The 18,957-nt window shown below is 55.1% G+C and overlaps 1 protein-coding gene across 3 annotated transcripts in view; it reads left to right on the forward strand.

Moving 5' to 3' along the window:
• Nucleotides 1–18,957, forward strand: part of LOC140716646 (exocyst complex component 3-like protein 2) — a 107,218-nt gene that overhangs the window by 24,364 nt on the left and 63,897 nt on the right. The window contains exon 1 of one of the 3 annotated variants that reach the window (XM_073029480.1): nt 3,528–3,630. The exons of the other annotated variants lie outside the window; for them this stretch is intronic. The gene's annotated coding sequence lies outside the window, so the exon portion shown is untranslated. Of the gene's footprint in view, nt 1–3,527; nt 3,631–18,957 lie in introns of those variants that run through there. 3 annotated transcript variants of the gene reach the window in all.

The following is an 18,957-nucleotide window of genomic DNA, read 5'->3' on the forward strand; positions in this document are numbered from 1 at the left end:
TCCACGTTTGATGTCAATGTGACCAATAAAACTAATCTTTCCAAGTAAAGTGTGCCAAGCCTCCTATTCCCTTCCTCAAATGCCTCCTTTCTTTCGTGCTATCTCTCTCTCTCTCTCTCTCTCTCCCTCTCTCTCTGTCACTCTCTCCCTCTCCCTGTCACACACACATCCCATCACTTTCATCCTCCCCGTCCCTCCAAGCCTCTCCTCCACCTCCACCCCACCTTGATGCCCAGAGTTGGCATCAGTGGGCAGCATTCACCACTGAAGGTTGAGAGTCGAATTCCTCCTCGGAAGTTGAGCACAGAAATCAGGACTGAGATTGCAATAGAACTTTGAGCTGTTACCTTTCAGCTGGGATATTGAACTGTGCATATTAACAATGTCACGAGTTTCTCTTGACAAGGAGAAGTCTCAGATTTGTTTCATGTGACTACTGTGGGATCTTGTGCAAATATACACTAAGTGGCTACTTTATTAGGTTGCATTGTCTCGTTAATGTAAATATCTAATCAGTCAATCATGTGGCAGCAACTAAACGCATAAAATTATGCGGACGTAGTCAAGAGTTCAGTACATCAGATTGGGGGAAGAAATGTGATCTAAGTGACTTTCACTATGGAATGATTGTTGGTGCCAGATGGGGTGGTTTGAGTATTTGGAATCTGCTGATCTCCTGGGATTTTCACGCACCACATTCTCTAGTGTTTACAGGGAATGATGTTGAAAAGCAAAAAAATAAAAATCCAGAGAGCGGCAGTGAACACCTTGTTAATGAGAGAGGGTCAGAGGGGAATGGCCAGACTGGTTCAAGCTGACAGGAAGGTGAGAGTACTCAGGTGACCACAGAGCATCTCTGAACACATAACATGCACTCATTGGCCACTTCATTAACTGCGGGAGGTAGATGATAAAGTGGCCACTGAAGTGTATATCACCATGGTTCTTCTGTTAACGCATTGAATGCACATTGAAAGTTCTCCGCTGGGTCTGGGAAAGATGTCTTTCTTGTAAAGAGTTCCTTATACTTGAATAGAAATCTCATGTCCAGTCTTGCACGGTGTGCTGTGCTGGAAGTTGCCAAAGCACTGGTTATAGTCACAGATGGAAAAGAGGCAGCGTTATTCCTGTCAACAATGGAGTTGCTGATACAACAGTCTGGGTTTACAGAGAGTGGGGCGTCAGACAGTGAGCGGCAATTCTATGGGCAAATTACACCTTGTCGGGAGAGAATGGCCAGAATGGTTCAGGCTGGCAGTAACTCAGATAACCACACGTTACAACAGCAGAGGAACCTCCCTAAATGCACCACGGGCCACAGCAGACCACGCTAAGACCGTTTTGCTACTGAAGCCCTAACCTTGCCAGCCAGCTGAGTTGTTTACTATCTGTCTGCATTAGATCCCCACTGCCGTCTTCCTCCCCATAATGGTGGCCTGAGACCCCCCCCCCCCCCACCTCGGGTTTGTATCGTCCATTCATCTGTAAAGACTTTGCATTGCGATGTAAATTCCAGCCGTTTCACTGGGAGGCATTTGCATTTCCATGGTGACCTCAAGCGACTCACAGCTGATGCTGGGCGCGCAGGCGGGAGGGGTTCATGGCCAGGTCCTTATCACAGGTCCTTATCGCAGGCACCTTGAAACAAACAGTAAAATGTGTCGTTTGGCAACAACCAGCACAATCTGCGGTGCCAATATACCACGTTCATAGAACGGCACAGGATCCTTTCCCAGTGTAGAAAAGTACCGGAGGTCATTCAGTACCCTGAAGGAAGGTTTCAGGGAGAGCTGTCAGATAAGAGTGGCCAGTGCACGGAACCTACCACAGAGTGACAGGGCCAGGGGTGGGGCTGCAAGCCGAGATAATCGTGGCATTTAAGAGACTGTTAGACAGATTGAGGTTTGGATTCTGAAAAAAAACACAAAAGATTCTGCAGATGTTGGAAGTGTGTGTGTGACTGTGTGTGTGTGAGTGTGTGTGTGAGTGTGTGTGCGTGTGAGTGTGCGTGTGTGACTGTGTGTGTGAGTGTGTGTGCGTGTGAGTGTGTGTGTGTGACTGTGTGTGTGAGTGTGTGTGCGTGTGAGTGTGTGTGGTGTGTGACTGAGTGTGTGAGTGTGTGTGCGTGTGAGTGTGTGTGGTGAGTGTGTGTGCGTGTGAGTGTGTGTGTGAGTGTGTGTGTGTGAGTGTGTGTGTGTGTGACTGTGTGTGTGAGTGTGTGTGCGTGTGAGTGTGTGTGTGTGACTGTGTGTGTGAGTGTGTGTGCGTGTGAGTGTGTGTGTGAGTGTGGTGTGCGTGTGAGTGTGTGCGTGAGTGTGTGTGTGAGTGGTGTGTGTGTGAGTGGTGTGTGCGTGTGAGTGTGTGTGTGAGCGTGTGTGTGTGAGCGTGTGTGTGTGTGACTGTGTGTGCTTGCGTGTGTGTGTGTGAGTGTGTGTGCGTGCGTGTGTGTGTGAGTTGTGTGTGCGTGCGTGTGTGTGTATGACTGTGTGCGCTGTGCGTGTGTGTGTACGTGTGAGTGTGTATGAGTGTGTGTGCTTGCGTGTGTGTGTGAGTGTGTGTGCGTGTGGCGTGTGTGTGCACGCACACCTGCGTGTGTGTGTGAGTGTGTGTGTGTGTGTTTGTGTGTGTGTGTGTGAGTGTGGGTGTAACTGTCAGGTGAATTGTGGAACTCACTGCTGTGGGTGTCTGTGGAGGACAAGTCATTGGGTATATTTAAGTGGAAGTTGAAAGATTTTGATTAGTCAGGGCATCAAAGGTTACGGGGAGAAGGCAGGTGAGTGGGGTAGAGAGGGATAATAAATCAGTCATGATGGAATGGCAAAGGGACTCAATGGGCCGAATGGCCTAATTCTACTCCTATCTCTTATGGTTTTAATGATCTGTACATTTGTGTCTGTGAGTATGTGTGTGCTGTATGTGTACTTGTATGTGTGTGTATAAATATAATTTTTCCACACACCTTTTGGAAAGAGTGTGGTATGTGTATTTTTTCCCTCAAACTCAGGCCCTCTACCAAGAGGCCATGGGTGCTTAAGGGTTTGGTGCAATACCTTATTGTTCACTCTTCTGGACCGAGATCTCAAATGTTGTTCTCAGGGTTTATTGGAGCAATACTCCCAGTCCAAGTGTCACAGCTCCACGTGCTCCTAACTCCTAACAGACACACACACACACACATACACACATACTCCTCTCACACACACACCACACACACACACACACACACACTCACACACATGCATACACACTCACACACCCACCCACAAACACACACACACGCATGCACGCACACACACATACACACACACCCACACACACATGCACACACTCACACACACACAGAGACACACTCACACACACAGACACACTCACACACGCACACACTCACACACACGCACACACCAACAGACACACACAAGCACACACACACACACAGACTCACGCGCCACACGCACGCACACACCCACACTCTCTCACACACACACACATACAAGTACCAGATAATTTTTGCACCAATGTTTTTGATATGCACGATTAGAGGTCAAATTCCACAGGGAGGTTTCATTTTGGTTCTGCTAAAAGGAAAGTGAAATGAGTGATTTCAGCACTCGCAATGGAATCGCATAGCAGGTAAGGAGACAGCACGTTTCTTCCCATTTCAGGTAATGAGTAAAAACTGAATTAGTTGGTAAATATCAGCATAGGAAGAAAGTATTTTGGTCTCTTGTCCGATGCAGACTCGCGTAATTACAGTACCTCATTCCCTACTAATTCTCCCTCTACTCTCTCCCCACGTTCCTGTTAACTCCCCCAAATCACTCCCCACACACTAAAGGCAATTTACAGCGGCGATTAACGTACAGACCCACACCTCACATCTTTCGGAAGGTCAGGTTGGAACGGGCCGCCGGGCTGCTCCGGGTGCGCTGAGCCACACACTAGGCACAGGCTGTTTATTCCCTCCTGTTACTCTCTCCCTCTCATGATAACCAACTACACGGGCGCTGAACGGCTCGAGCTATCAGGGACACAGATCCGGTCTTGGCCCGGTAGCAAGAATTCTTACGAAGTGCTATTGTATCTTACCGTAAGTACGCCTCGGGATACAGGGAGTAGTCCTAAAGTCCCTGAACCAGCCGACACGAGTCCCATTAACAATATCCACATACATACTGAACTCCCCTTAGAGAGGGGCACGCATTGTTTTTGGGACGCATTCGCAAGAGAATATTCCCTTGTCTCTCTTACATCGGTGGTCCAAACACTGTTTCTCCAGGCAAGGCATTTCCCCGGCGAAAACGCATCCCCATCCCTTTCCCGTAAAACAGAAGGGATAATCCCGGGTGTTTCGACAGCGTGTACTAGGTACCCACTCTTCCCCCTCCCCCACTGCATGCCGTTCGCGGGTCCCCCAAACACTCAGGGTCCACGGCATGGTTACCACCTATTCCCTCAATAAAATATCCCTCTATCCCCTTTCCATTCTGCCCCTGAACTGTCCTCCACGTTACCTTCCAGGCTAGCGCCAATGGGTTAGCCACACACCGTGCTCCACAGACTGTACCGAAGGATAATAAGCAGTACGGTTGCCGTCCAGTCGTTCATGTACTGGATAAAAACAAGTTTGTCCTCTCAGGAATCAATTGCAATACACAGTAAAGAAATGAGTCCACAAGTGCCGCCAGAAAGCCATCTTTGACAGTCACTGAGATGCTTCCAGCGTTCCTGGCCTTGAGCCGAAACTGCCGCCGCCGTTTGCAGAAGTATCTAGAATGGCCCTTTCCACCGGGGTCCAAGTTGGGACGCTCCCCAACCCTGGTCAGTACCGGATCTCCCATTTTCAGCTCCGGCCACGCCTCTCCTTGCCCTCCGGAATCCTGAAGGGTATTCCTTACCTGAGAGTGGAGAAACTTTAGAGAGGACGTTAATAGACAATAGACAATAGGTGCAGAAGTAGACCATTCGGCCCTTCGAGCCTGCACCGCCATTTTGAGATCATGGCTGATCATCTACTATCAATACCCGGTTCCTGCCTTGTCCCCATATTCCTTGATTCCCTATCCATAAGATACCTATCTAGCTCCTTCTTGAAAGCATCCAGAGAATTGGCCTCCACTGCCTTCCGAGGCAGTGCATTCCAGACCTCCACAACTCTCTGGGAGAAGAAGTTTTTCCTTAACTCTGTCCTAAATGACCTACCCCTTATTCTCAAACCATGCCCTCTGGTACTGGACTCTCCCAGCATCTGAAACATATTTCCTGCCTCTATCTTGTCCAATCCCTTAATAATCTTATATGTTTCAATCAGATCCCCTCTCAATCTCCTTAATTCCAGTGTGTACAAGCCCAGTCTCTCTAACCTCTCTGCGTAAAGACAGTCCGGACATCCCAGGAATTAACCTCGTGAATCTATGCTGCACTTCCTCTACAGCCAGGATGTCCTTCCTTAACCCTGGAGACCAAAACTGTACACAATACTTAGGTGAAAGTACTTCTGCAATTCATCCCCCCATGACATTAAGGTCAATTTGGGCAGAGGGCTGCAAGTCAGCATCCCTTGGGGTCCTTCCAGGATGCCCATAAACAATTTCAGCTGCAGATACCCCTGTTGTGGAATGTGGGGTAATTCTCATATGGTATAAAGCTAACGGAAGGACCTTCAAACAACACACACAAAATGCTGGTGGAACACAGCAGGCCAGGCAGCATCTATGGGGAGAAGCGCTGTCGACGTATCGGGCCGAGACCCTTCGTCAGGACACAGTGTTTCTCCCTATAGATGCTGCCTGACCTGCTGCGTTCCACCAGCATTTTGTGTGTTGTTGCTTGAATTTCCAGCATCGGCAGATTTCCTCGTGGAAGGACCTTCAGCCAGCTCAGTCTGGTTTCGGACATTAACTTAGTCAGCTTTTTTTTTTCAGGGTGCTATTAGCTCGTTCCACTATTCGGGTGGTAGGCACAGTGAAACTGCTGTCCCTGGCATAGCTCTTCATTTGCCCCACAACATTCAGATTCAGATTATTGTCATTTAGAAACCACAAATGCAACGCAGTTAAAAAAATGAGACAACGTTTCCCCAGAATGATATCACAAAAGCACATGACAAAACAGACTACACCAGAAAATCCACGTAACGTTTGGCAATCCCCAATCCAGAGTCCGGAGAGGCTGCTGCGTATTAATATCGTGCTACCGTCTTAGCGCGTTCCCCGGAAAGGAGCTTCAATTCCACCAGACAAACAAGACCAAAAACTAAAGCTACAAGACCTGCACAAAACCATATAGTTACAACATATAGTTACAACAGTGCAAACAATAGCATAATTGATAAAAAAAACAGACTATGAGCACAGTAAAAATAGTCCAATAGTCCAAAGATATTAAAGGACTATAAGTTCAAAATGAGGGCCAGTGTCCAAACTTAACTGTCTGGGTTCCTCAAATCTTGGTATAATTTCTCTAAGTAACAACTTTACCACTAACTACCGGTCTAAGGCTGGACGCTGAGACAGGCAAATTATCATAAGCATACTCCCAAAGCGTATTTACAACATCCGGATGGACTGCAGGAGAGAGCCTGTGTTTGGCCAAACTTCTGTTCTGTCCCGTGCTAGTCAATTTACGGTGCTACGCACCCCGATCCCCCCTGCCAATTAAGGTGCTCGCCAGCTTCAAATGTTACTGCCACTAACCCACTGCCCGATTCGTGGCGACGCACCCAAAGAAAAATGTAATAGATCACTGTTAATGATCCGCTGCCCAAATCTTCAGCACACACAGACTTTAATTGTCATAATACCTCACAACCTTAAATACTCACAATATCTCGTCGGGTCCTCTGTTACCCCGATACCTCACAACCTTAAATACTCACAATATCTCGTCGGGTCCTCTGTTACCCCGATACCTCACAACCTTAAATACTCACAATATCTCGTCGGGTCCTCTGTTACCCCGATACCTCACAACCTTAAATACTCACAATATCTCGTCGGGTCCTCTGTTACCCCAATACCTCACAACCTTAAATACTCACAATATCTCGTCGGGTCCTCTGTTACCCCGATACCTCACAACCTTAAATACTCACAATATCTCGTCGGGTCCTCTGTTACCCCGATACCTCACAACCTTAAATACTCACAATATCTCGTCGGGTCCTCTGTTACCCCGATACCTCACAACCTTAAATACTCACAATATCTCGTTGGGTCCTCTGTTACCCCGATACCTCATTAACTTTAATACTCACAATATCTCATCGGGTCCTCTGTTACCCTGATACCTCACAACCTTAAATACTCACAATACCTCCTCGGGTCCTCTGTTACCCCGAACCTGCTGACCCGTGGTACTCGGGCGGTTTCGGAAGGAGTCCATCAGAGGTTTACGCCCCAGACGAGGGGATCCTCAAGGTGGACAATTAATGAGAGAGAGATCAAGGCAAATCTTACCTTGTGGACTCAGTCCTTCTCAGGTTACTGCCACCGAGTGACCACTCACGCTCTCTAGGGGACCTCGTCTTGGACTCCTGGCCAGCTCGCCAAACTGCCAGGCTGATCGACCCGATGCAGTAAGGTATCACGAGTCCAATAAAACCATAAAACAAGCGATCCTTCACCAAACTTCTCTTTTTATTCATAGCATGCTATGGGGGAAGATCCAGACTGATCTCCCAAAGAGACAGTCCGGACACTGCCCGGACCCCGAACACAATTCCACACAATTTATAACATTGATCATTACAGGAAATATTATAATTACATGAGTTAACACAGTTTTAGAATAGTTTCGATCACATGGTAAGATACAATTAGGTGTAAAATCATTATTGGTTAGTTATAATTATTTCTGCCAAGACCAGCATGGATATAATCTCAGTTCTTTATCGTGACACCTGCCCTTACTCTCCAATGTTCTGCCACCCACTCCCATGCTGTCCTTCCCCTATTTAGTTATGTTATACCTCAAAAATGCTTTGTGCAACCAGATAATTCTTTATTTAGACCTATGTCTAACAGTATTAGGGAATAATGTCTGGTGCATCATTTGTGGCTGTGTGAGGTTCCCGTTCTGGCTGTACAACAACCAACATAAGGTACCTGTAAGCTAAATAAGCTAATCATAGCCCTTAATCCATTCCCCCATTTACGTATCCATATAACCATATAACAATCACAGCACGGAAACAGGCCATTCCGGCCCTCCTAGTCCGTGCCGAACTCTTAATCTCACCTAGTCCCACCTACCTGCACTCAGCCCATAACCCTCCACTCCTTTCCTGTCCATATACCTAAGTTTACCTTTCCCTTCAACACTCTCTCTCTCTCTCTCTCTCTCTCTCTCTCTCTCTCTCAGTCTTGTTCTTTCTCTGTCTCAAACTTTCTCCATCTCTCTCTGTCTGTCTCTCCCTTCCTCTCTCTCTCTCTCTCTCTCTCTCTCTCTCTTCTTCTCTCCTGCCTCTCTCTCTCTCTCTCTCTCTCAAGTTCAATCGCACTCTCGTTCACAGTGAGTCCCCTCCACTTTCCTTGACTCTGCCTACCTCTTTCTCTCACCTCAGCCATCTCAACCCCTTTAACTGGGTGCCCCTCTCCTTCCTCTTCCTGTATTCGTTTTGGAAGGGGTTAAAGTTTAGTCTAACTCTGTTCGGAGTTCAGTGGGGTTGGGAAAACAAGGGTTGTTTTCTCTGGAGCTGAACACTGAGGAGTGATGTTCATAAAATGACAAGAGGCATCGACAGGGTAGACAGAGACCCAGGGTAGAAATGTTATGGTGAGAGGGGAAAAATTTTAAGGAGATTTAAGAGGCAAGTTTTTTTCACAAAGAGTGGTGGTGCCCGCATTGTGCTCCCAGGGGAGTTGCTGGAAGCAGAGATGAAAGTGGGATTTAAATAAATGAAGAAATGAGGGGGGTGGCAACATTGTGAAGGCAAACAGGATTAGTTTCACTTGGAGCAGACATTTTGCGCCGTAGGGCCTGTCCTTGTACAGCTTTACGTGGTTTGAAATTAATTGTATGCAGTCGAGGGAGATATCAAGGGGTTTGCAGAATGAGGAAGGGGTCAGAGAGCAAGATAATTCAGAATCAGGCTTATTATCACTGGCATAGCTTGTGAAATGTGGGGGTTTCTGGCAGCAAGACATTGAAACGCATAAAGGGAAATCAATCAATCAATCAATGGTGCAAAAGAGGAATACTGAGGCACCGCTCAGCAATCTGACGGCAGACGGGAAGGGCCTGTCCCTAAAATATTGAGTGCGTGTCCTCAGGCTCTTCCCTCCACCCCGATGGTAGTCATGAGAAGAGGGCCTTTGTGATACATGCTGTCTTCGTGAGTTGCTGCCTTTTGAAGATGTCCTCCATGGTGGGGGGTTGAGCCCATGGTGGGGGGTTGAGCCCATGGTGGGGGGCTGTACCCATGGTGGGGGGCTGTACCCATGGTGAGGGGTTGTACCCATGGTGGGGGGCTGTACCCATGGTGAGGGGTTGTACCCATGGTGGGGGGTTGAGCCCATGGTGGGGGGCTGTACCCATGGTGAGGGGCTGTACCCATGGTGGGGGGTTGTACCCATGGTGGGGGGTTGAGCCCATGGTGGGGGGCTGTACCCATGGTGAGGGGTTGAGCCCATGGTGGGGGGTTGTACCCATGGTGGGGGGCTGTACCCATGGTGAGGGGTTGTACCCATGGTGGGGGGTTGAGCCCATGGTGGGGGGTTGTACCCATGGTGAGGGGCTGTACCCATGGTGAGGGGTTGTACCCATGGTGAGGGGTTGTACCCATGGTGGGGGGCTGTACCCATGGTGAGGGGCTGTACCCATGGTGAGGGGTTGTACCCATGGTGAGGGGCTGTACCCTTGGTGAGGGGTTGTACCCATGGTGGGGGTTTGTACCCATGGTGGGGAGTTGTACCCATGGTGGGGGTTTGAGCCCATGGTGGGGGGCTGTACCCATGGTGAGGGGCTGTACCCATGGTGGGGGGTTGTACCCATGGTGGGGGGTTGAGCCCATGGTGGGGGGCTGTACCCATGGTGAGGGGTTGAGCCCATGGTGGGGGGTTGTACCCATGGTGGGGGGCTGTACCCATGGTGAGGGGTTGTACCCATGGTGGGGGGCTGTACCCATGGTGAGGGGCTGAGCCCATGGTGGGGGGTTGTACCCATGGTGGGGGGCTGTACCCATGGTGAGGGGTTGTACCCATGGTGGGGGGTTGAGCCCATGGTGGGGGGTTGTACCCATGGTGGGGGAGTTGTACCCATGGTGGGGGAGTTGTACCCATGGTGGGGGTTTGAGCCCATGGTGGGGGAGTTGTACCCATGGTGAGGGGTTGTACCCATGGTGGGGGGCTGTACCCATGGTGAGGGGTTGTACACATGGTGGGGGGCTGTACCCATGGTGGGGGGTTGAGCCCATGGTGGGGGGCTGTACCCATGGTGGGGGGCTGTACCCATGGTGGGGGAGTTGTACCCATGGTGGGGGTTTGAGCCCATGGTGGGGGGGCTGTACCCATGGTGGGGGGTTGAGCCCATGGTGGGGGGCTGTACCCATGGTGAGGGGTTGTACCCATGGTGAGGGGTTGTACCCATGGTGGGGGGTTGAGCCCATGGTGGGGGGTTGTACCCATGGTGGGGGAGTTGTACCCATGGTGGGGGAGTTGTACCCATGGTGGGGGTTTGAGCCCATGGTGGGGGAGTTGTACCCATGGTGAAGGGTTTGAGCCCATGGTGGGGGGCTGTACCCATGGTGGGGGGTTGAGCCCATGGTGGGGGGCTGTACCCATGGTGGGGGGCTGTACCCATGGTGGGGGAGTTGTACCCATGGTGGGGGTTTGAGCCCATGGTGGGGGGCTGTACCCATGGTGGGGGGTTGAGCCCATGGTGGGGGGCTGTACCCATGGTGAGGGGTTGTACCCATGGTGGGGGTTTGAGCCCATGGTGGGGGGTTGTACCCATGGTGAGGGGTTGTACCCATGGTGGGGGGCTGTACCCATGGTGGGGAGTTGTACCCATGGTGGGGGTTTGTACCCTTGGTGAGGGGTTGTACCCATGGTGGGGGGTTGTACCCATGGTGAGGGGTTGTACCCATGGTGGGGGGCTGTACCCATGGTGGGGGGCTGTACCCATGGTGAGGGGCTGTACCCATGGTGGAGGGTTGTACCCATGGTGAGGGGTTGTACCCATGGTGGGGGGCTGTACCCATGGTGAGGGGCTGTACCCATGGTGGAGGGTTGTACCCATGGTGGGGGGCTGTACCCATGGTGAGGGGCTGTACCCATGGTGGAGGGTTGTACCCATGGTGAGGGGCTGTACCCATGGTGAGGGGTTGTACCCATGGTGGGGGGTTGTACCCATGGTGAGGGTTTGTACCCATGGTGGGGGGTTGTACCCATGGTGGGGGTTTGAGCCCATGGTGAGGGGTTGTACCCATGGTGGGGGTTTGAGCCCATGGTGGGGGGTTGAGCCCATGGTGAGGGGTTGTACACATGGTGAGGGGCTGTACCCATGGTGAGGGGCTGTACCCATGGTGGAGGGTTGTACCCATGATGGGGGGCTGTACCCATGGTGGGGGGCTGTACCCATGGTGAGGGGTTGTACCCATGGTGGGGGGTTGTACCCATGGTGGGGGGTTGAGCCCATGGTGAGGGGTTGTACCCATGGTGAGGGGCTGTACCCATGGTGAGGGGCTGTACCCATGGTGGAGGGTTGTACCCATGGTGGGGGGCTGTACCCATGGTGAGGGGCTGTACCCATGGTGGAGGGTTGTACCCATGGTGAGGGGCTGTACCCATGGTGAGGGGTTGTACCCATGGTGGGGGGTTGTACCCATGGTGAGGGTTTGTACCCATGGTGGGGGGTTGTACCCATGGTGGGGGTTTGAGCCCATGGTGAGGGGTTGTACCCATGGTGGGGGTTTGAGCCCATGGTGGGGGGTTGTACCCATGGTGAGGGGTTGTACCCATGGTGGGGGGCTGTACCCATGGTGGGGGAGTTGTACCCATGGTGGGGGGTTGTACCCATGGTGAGGGGCTGTACCCATGGTGGGGGGCTGTACCCATGGTGGGGGGTTGTACCCATGGTGGGGATTTGTACCCATGGTGAGGGGTTGTACCCATGGTGGGGGTTTGTACCCATGGTGGGGGGTTGAGCCCATGGTGAGGGGTTGTACCCATGGTGGGGGGCTGTACCCATGGTGGGGGGTTGTACCCATGGTGGGGAGTTGTACCCATGGTGGGGGGTTGTACCCATGGTGGGGAGTTGTACCCATGGTGAGGGTTTGAGCCCATGGTGAGGGGTTGTACCCATGGTCAGGGGTTGTACCCATGGTGGGGGTTTGTACCCATGGTGGGGGGTTGAGCCCATGGTGAGGGGTTGTACCCATGGTGGGGGGCTGTACCCATGGTGGGGGGTTGTACCCATGGTGGGGAGTTGTACCCATGGTGAGGGGTTGTACCCATGGTAGGGGGGCTGTACCCATGGTGGGGGGTTGTACCCATGGTGGGGAGTTGTACCCATGGTGGGGGGTTGTACCCATGGTGGGGGGCTGTACCCATGGTGGAGGGTTGTACCCATGGTGAGGGGTTGTACCCATGGTGGGGGGTTGAGCCCATGGTGGGGGGCTGTACCCATGGTGGGGGAGTTGTACCCATGGTGGGGGAGTTGTACCCATGGTGAGGGGTTGTACCCATGGTGGGGGGATGTACCCATGGTGAGGGGCTGTACCCATGGTGGGGGGCTGTACCCATGGTGGGGGGTTGTACCCATGGTGAGGGGCTGTACCCATGGTGGGGGGTTGTACCCATGGTGAGGGGTTGTACCCATGGTGGAGGGTTGTACCCATGGTAGGGGGTTGTACCCATGGTGGGGGTTTGAGCCCATGGTGGGGGGTTGAGCCCATGGTAAGGGGTTGTACCCATGGTGGGGGGATGTACACATGGTGAGGGGCTGTACCCATGGTGGGGGGCTGTACCCATGGTGGGGGGTTGTACCCATGGTGAGGGGCTGTACCCATGGTGGAGGGTTGTACCCATGGTGAGGGGTTGTACCCATGGTGGGGGTTTGAGCCCATGGTGGGGGGTTGAGCCCATGGTGAGGGGTTGTACCCATGGTGGGGGGGTTGTACCCATGGTGAGGGGTTGTACCCATGGTGGAGGGTTGTACCCATGGTAGGGGGTTGTACCCATGGTGAGGGGTTGTACCCATGGTGGGGGGTTGTACCCATGGTGAGGAGTTGTACCCATGGTGGGGGGTTGAGCCCATGGTGGGGGGCTGTACCCATGGTGAGGGGTTGTACCCATGGTGGGGGGCTGTACCCATGGTGGGGGGCTGTTCCCATGGTGGAGGGTTGTACCCATGGTGAGGGGTTGTACCCATGGTGGGGGGCTGTACCCATGGTGGGGGGCTGTACCCATGGTGAGGGGTTGTACCCATGGTGAGGGGTTGTACCCATGGTGGGGGGCTGTACCCATGGTGGAGGGTTGTACCCATGGTGAGGGGTTGTACCCATGGTGGGGGGTTGAGCCCATGGTGGGGGGCTGTACCCATGGTGGGGGAGTTGTCCCCATGGTGAGGGGTTGTACCCATGGTGGGGGGTTGAGCCCATGGTGGGGGGCTGTACCCATGGTGGGGGGCTGTACCCATGGTGGGGGGTTGTACCCATGGTGAGGGGTTGTACCCATGGTGGGGGGCTGTACCCATGGTGGGGGGTTGTACCCATGGTGGAGGGTTGTACCCATGGTGAGGGGTTGTACCCATGGTGGGGGGTTGTACCCATGGTGAGGGGTTGTACCCATGGTGGGGGGCTGTACCCATGGTGGGGGAGTTGTACCCATGGTGAGGGGTTGTACCCATGGTGGGGGGTTGAGCCCATGGTGGGGGGCTGTACCCATGGTGGGGGGTTGTACCAATGGTGAGGGGTTGTACCCATGGTGGGGGGTTGTACCCATGGTGAGGGGTTGTACCCATGGTGGGGGGCTGTACCCATGGTGGGGGAGTTGTACCCATGGTGAGGGGTTGTACCCATGGTGGGGGGTTGAGCCCATGGTGGGGGGCTATACCCATGGTGGGGGGTTGTACCCATGGTGGGGGGCTGTACCCATGGTGGGGGATTGTACCCATGGTGAGGGGTTGTACCCATGGTGGGGGGTTGAGCCCATGGTGGGGGGCTGTACCCATGGTGGGGGTTGTACCCATGGTGGGGGATTGTACCCATGGTGGGGGGCTGTACCCATGGTGGGGGGTTGTACCCATGGTGAGGGGTTGAGCCCATGGTGGGGGGTTGTACCCATGGTGAGGGGTTGTACCCATGGTGGGGGGCTGTACCCATGGTGAGGGGTTGTACCCATGGTGGGGGGCGGGTACCCATGGTGGGGGAGTTGTACCCATGGTGAGGGGTTGTACCCATGGTGGGGGGTTGTACCCATGGTGGGGGATTGTACCCATGGTGGGGGGCTGTACCCATGGTGGGGGGTTGTACCCATGGTGAGGGGTTGTACCCATGGTGGGGGGCTGTACCCATGGTGAGGGGTTGAGCCCATGGTGGGGGGTTGTACCCATGGTGAGGGGTTGTACCCATGGTGGGGGGCTGTACCCATGGTGGGGGAGTTGTACCCATGGTGGGGGGCTGTACCCATGGTGGGGGGTTGTACCCATGGTGAGGGGTTGTACCCATGGTGGGGGTTTGAGCCGATGGTGGGGGGTTGAGCCCATGGTGAGGGGTTGTACCCATGGTGAGGGGTTGTACCCATGGTGGGGGGTTGTACCCATGGTGAGGGGTTGTACCCATGGTGGGGGGCTGTACCCATGGTGAGGGGCTGTACCCATGGTGGGGGGCTGTACCCATGGTGGGGGGTTGTACCCATGGTGAGGGGCTGTACCCATGGTGGAGGGTTGTACCCATGGTGAGGGGTTGTACCCATGATGGGGGTTTGAGCCCATGGTGGGGGGTTGAGCCCATGGTGAGGGGTTGTACCCATGGTGGGGGGGTTGTACCCATGGTGAGGGGTTGTACCCATGGTGAGGGGCTGTACCCATGGTGAGGGGTTGTACCCATGGTGGGGGGTTGTACCCATGGTGAGGGGTTGTACCCATGGTGGAGGGTTGTACCCATGGTGAGGGAGTTGTACCCATGGTGAGGGGTTGAGCCCATGGTGGGGGGTTGTACCCATGGTGGGGGGTTGTACCCATGGTGGGGGGCTGTACCCATGGTGGGGGGTTGTACCCATGGTGAGGGGCTGTACCCATGGTGGGGGGTTGTACCCATGGTGGGGGTTTGAGCCCATGGTGAGGGGTTGTACCCATGGTGGGGGTTTGAGACCATGGTGGGGGGTTGTACCCATGGTGAGGGATTGTACCCATGGTGGGGGTTTGAGCCCATGGTGAGGGGTTGTACCCATGGTGGGGGGTTGTACCCATGGTGAGGGGTTGTACCCATGGTGGGGGGCTGTACCCATGGTGGGGGGTTGTACCCATGGTGGGGGTTTGAGCCCATGGTGGGGGGTTGTACCCATGGTGAGGGGTTGTACCCATGGTGGGGGTTTGAGCCCATGGTGAGGGGTTGTACCCATGGTGGGGGGTTGTACCCATGGTGAGGGGTTGTACCCATGGTGGGGGAGTTGTACCCATGGTGGGGGGCTGTACCCATGGTGGGGGTTGTACCCATGGTGGGGGTTTGAGCCCATGGTGGGGGGTTGTACCCATGGTGGGGGGGGTTGTGCCCATGGTGGGGGGTTGTACCCATGTTGGGAGGCTGTACCCATGGTGGGGGGTTGTACCCATGGTGGGGGGGGTTGTACCCATGGTGGGGGGTTGTACCCATGGTGAGGGGTTGAGCCCATGGTGGGGGGTTGTACCCATGGTGGGAGGCTGTACCCATGGTGGGGGGTTGTACCCATGGTGAGGGGTTGAGCCCATAGTGGGGGGTTGTACCCATGGTGAGGGGTTGAGCCCATGGTGGGGGGTTGTACCCATGGTGGGAGGCTGTACCCATGGTGGGGGGCTGTACCCATGGTGGGGGGTTGTACCCATGGTGGGGGGTTGTGCCCATGGTGGGGGGTTGTACCCATGGTGAGGGGTTGTACCCATGGTGGGGGGCTGTACCCATGGTGAGGGGTTGTACCCATGGTGGGGGTTTGAGCCCATGGTGAGGGGTTGTACCCATGGTGGGGGGCTGAGCCCATGGTGGGGGGTTGTACCCATGGTGAGGGGTTGTACCCATGGTGGGGGGCTGTACCCATGGTGGGGGTTGTACCCATGGTGAGGGGTTGAGCCTATGGTGGGGGAGTTGTACCCATGGTGGGGGGTTGTACCCATGGTGAGGGGCTGTACCCATGGTGGGGGGCTGTACCCATGGTGGGAGGGCTGTACCCATGGTGAGGGGCTGTACCCATGGTGGGGGGTTGTACCCATGGTGAGGGGCTGTACCCATGGTGGGGGGCTGTACCCATGGTGGGAGGGCTGTACCCATGGTGAGGGGTTGTACCCATGGTGGGGGTTTGAGCCCATGGTGGGGGGCTGTACCCATGGTGAGGGGTTGTACCCATGGTGGGGGGCTGTACCCATGGTGAGGGGTTGAGCCCATGGTGAGGGGTTGTACCCATGGTGGGGGGTTGTACCCATGGTGAGGGGTTGTACCCATGGTGGGGGGTTGAGCCCATGGTGGGGGGCTGTACCCATGGTGAGGGGTTGTACCCATGGTGGGGGGCTGTACCCATGGTGGGGGGCTGTTCCCATGGTGGAGGGTTGTACCCATGGTGAGGGGTTGTACCCATGGTGGGGGGCTGTACCCATGGTGGGGGGCTGTACCCATGGTGAGGGGTTGTACCCATGGTGAGGGGTTGTACACATGGTGGGGGGCTGTACCCATGGTGGAGGGTTGTACCCACGGTGAGGGGTTGTACCCATGGTGGGGGGTTGAGCCCATGGTGGGGGGCTGTACCCATGGTGGGGGAGTTGTACCCATGGTGAGGGGTTGTACCCATGGTGGGGGGTTGAGCCCATGGTGGGGGGCTGTACCCATGGTGGGGGGCTGTACCCATGGTGGGGGGTTGTACCCATGGTGAGGGGTTGTACCCATGGTGGGGGGCTGTACCCATGGTGGGGGGTTGTACCCATGGTGGAGGGTTGTACCCATGGTGAGGGGTTGTACCCATGGTGGGGGGTTGTACCCATGGTGAGGGGTTGTACCCATGGTGGGGGGCTGTACCCATGGTGGGGGAGTTGTACCCATGGTGAGGGGTTGTACCCATGGTGGGGGGTTGAGCCCATGGTGGGGGGCTGTACCCATGGTGGGGGGCTGTACCCATGGTGGGGGGTTGTACCCATGGTGAGGGGTTGTACCCATGGTGGGGGGCTGTACCCATGGTGGGGGGTTGTACCCATGGTGGAGGGTTGTACCCATGGTGAGGGGTTGTACCCATGGTGGGGGGTTGAGCCCATGGTGGGGGGCTGTACCCATGGTGGGGGATTGTACCCATGGTGAGGGGTTGTACCCATGGTGGGGGGTTGAGCCCATGGTGGGGGGCTGTACCCATGGTGGGGGTTGTACCCATGGTGGGGGATTGTACCCATGGTGGGGGGCTGTACCCATGGTGGGGGGTTGTACCCATGGTGAGGGGTTGAGCCCATGGTGGGGGGTTGTACCCATGGTGAGGGGTTGTACCCATGGTGGGGGGCTGTACCCATGGTGAGGGGTTGTACCCATGGTGGGGGGCTGTACCCATGGTGGGGGAGTTGTACCCATGGTGAGGGGTTGTACCCATGGTGGGGGGTTGTACCCATGGTGGGGGATTGTACCCATGGTGGGGGGCTGTACCCATGGTGGGGGGTTGTACCCATGGTGAGGGGTTGTACCCATGGTGGGGGGCTGTACCCATGGTGAGGGGTTGAGCCCATGGTGGGGGGTTGTACCCATGGTGAGGGGTTGTACCCATGGTGGGGGGCTGTACCCATGGTGGGGGAGTTGTACCCATGGTGGGGGGCTGTACCCATGGTGGGGGGTTGTACCCATGGTGAGGGGTTGTACCCATGGTGGGGGTTTGAGCCCATGGTGGGGGGTTGAGCCCATGGTGAGGGGTTGTACCCATGGTGAGGGGTTGTACCCATGGTGGGGGGTTGTACCCATGGTGAGGGGTTGTACCCATGGTGGGGGGCTGTACCCATGGTGAGGGGCTGTACCCATGGTGGGGGGCTGTACCCATGGTGGGGGGTTGTACCCATGGTGAGGGGCTGTACCCATGGTGGAGGGTTGTACCCATGGTGAGGGGTTGTACCCATGATGGGGGTTTGAGCCCATGGTGGGGGGTTGAGCCCATGGTGAGGGGTTGTACCCATGGTGGGGGGGTTGTACCCATGGTGAGGGGTTGTACCCATGGTGAGGGGCTGTACCCATGGTGGAGGGTTGTACCCATGGTAGGGGGTTGTACCCATGGTGAGGGGTTGTACCCATGGTGGGGGGTTGTACCCATGGTGAGGGGTTGTACCCATGGTGGAGGGTTGTACCCATGGTGAGGGAGTTGTACCCATGGTGAGGGGTTGAGCCCATGGTGGGGGGTTGTACCCATGGTGGGGGGTTGTACCCATGGTGGGGGGCTGTACCCATGGTGGGGGGTTGTACCCATGGTGAGGGGCTGTACCCATGGTGGGGGGTTGTACCCATGGTGGGGGTTTGAGCCCATGGTGAGGGGTTGTACCCATGGTGGGGGTTTGAGCCCATGGTGGGGGGTTGTACCCATGGTGAGGGGTTGTACCCATGGTGGGGGTTTGAGCCCATGGTGAGGGGTTGTACCCATGGTGGGGGGTTGTACCCATGGTGAGGGGTTGTACCCATGGTGGGGGGCTGTACCCATGGTGGGGGGTTGTACCCATGGTGGGGGTTTGAGCCCATGGTGGGGGGTTGTACCCATGGTGAGGGGTTGTACCCATGGTGGGGGTTTGAGCCCATGGTGAGGGGTTGTACCCATGGTG

The sequence above is a fragment of the Hemitrygon akajei genome, chromosome 25 (assembly GCF_048418815.1).
Source record: "Hemitrygon akajei chromosome 25, sHemAka1.3, whole genome shotgun sequence".
NCBI lineage: Eukaryota > Metazoa > Chordata > Chondrichthyes > Myliobatiformes > Dasyatidae > Hemitrygon > Hemitrygon akajei.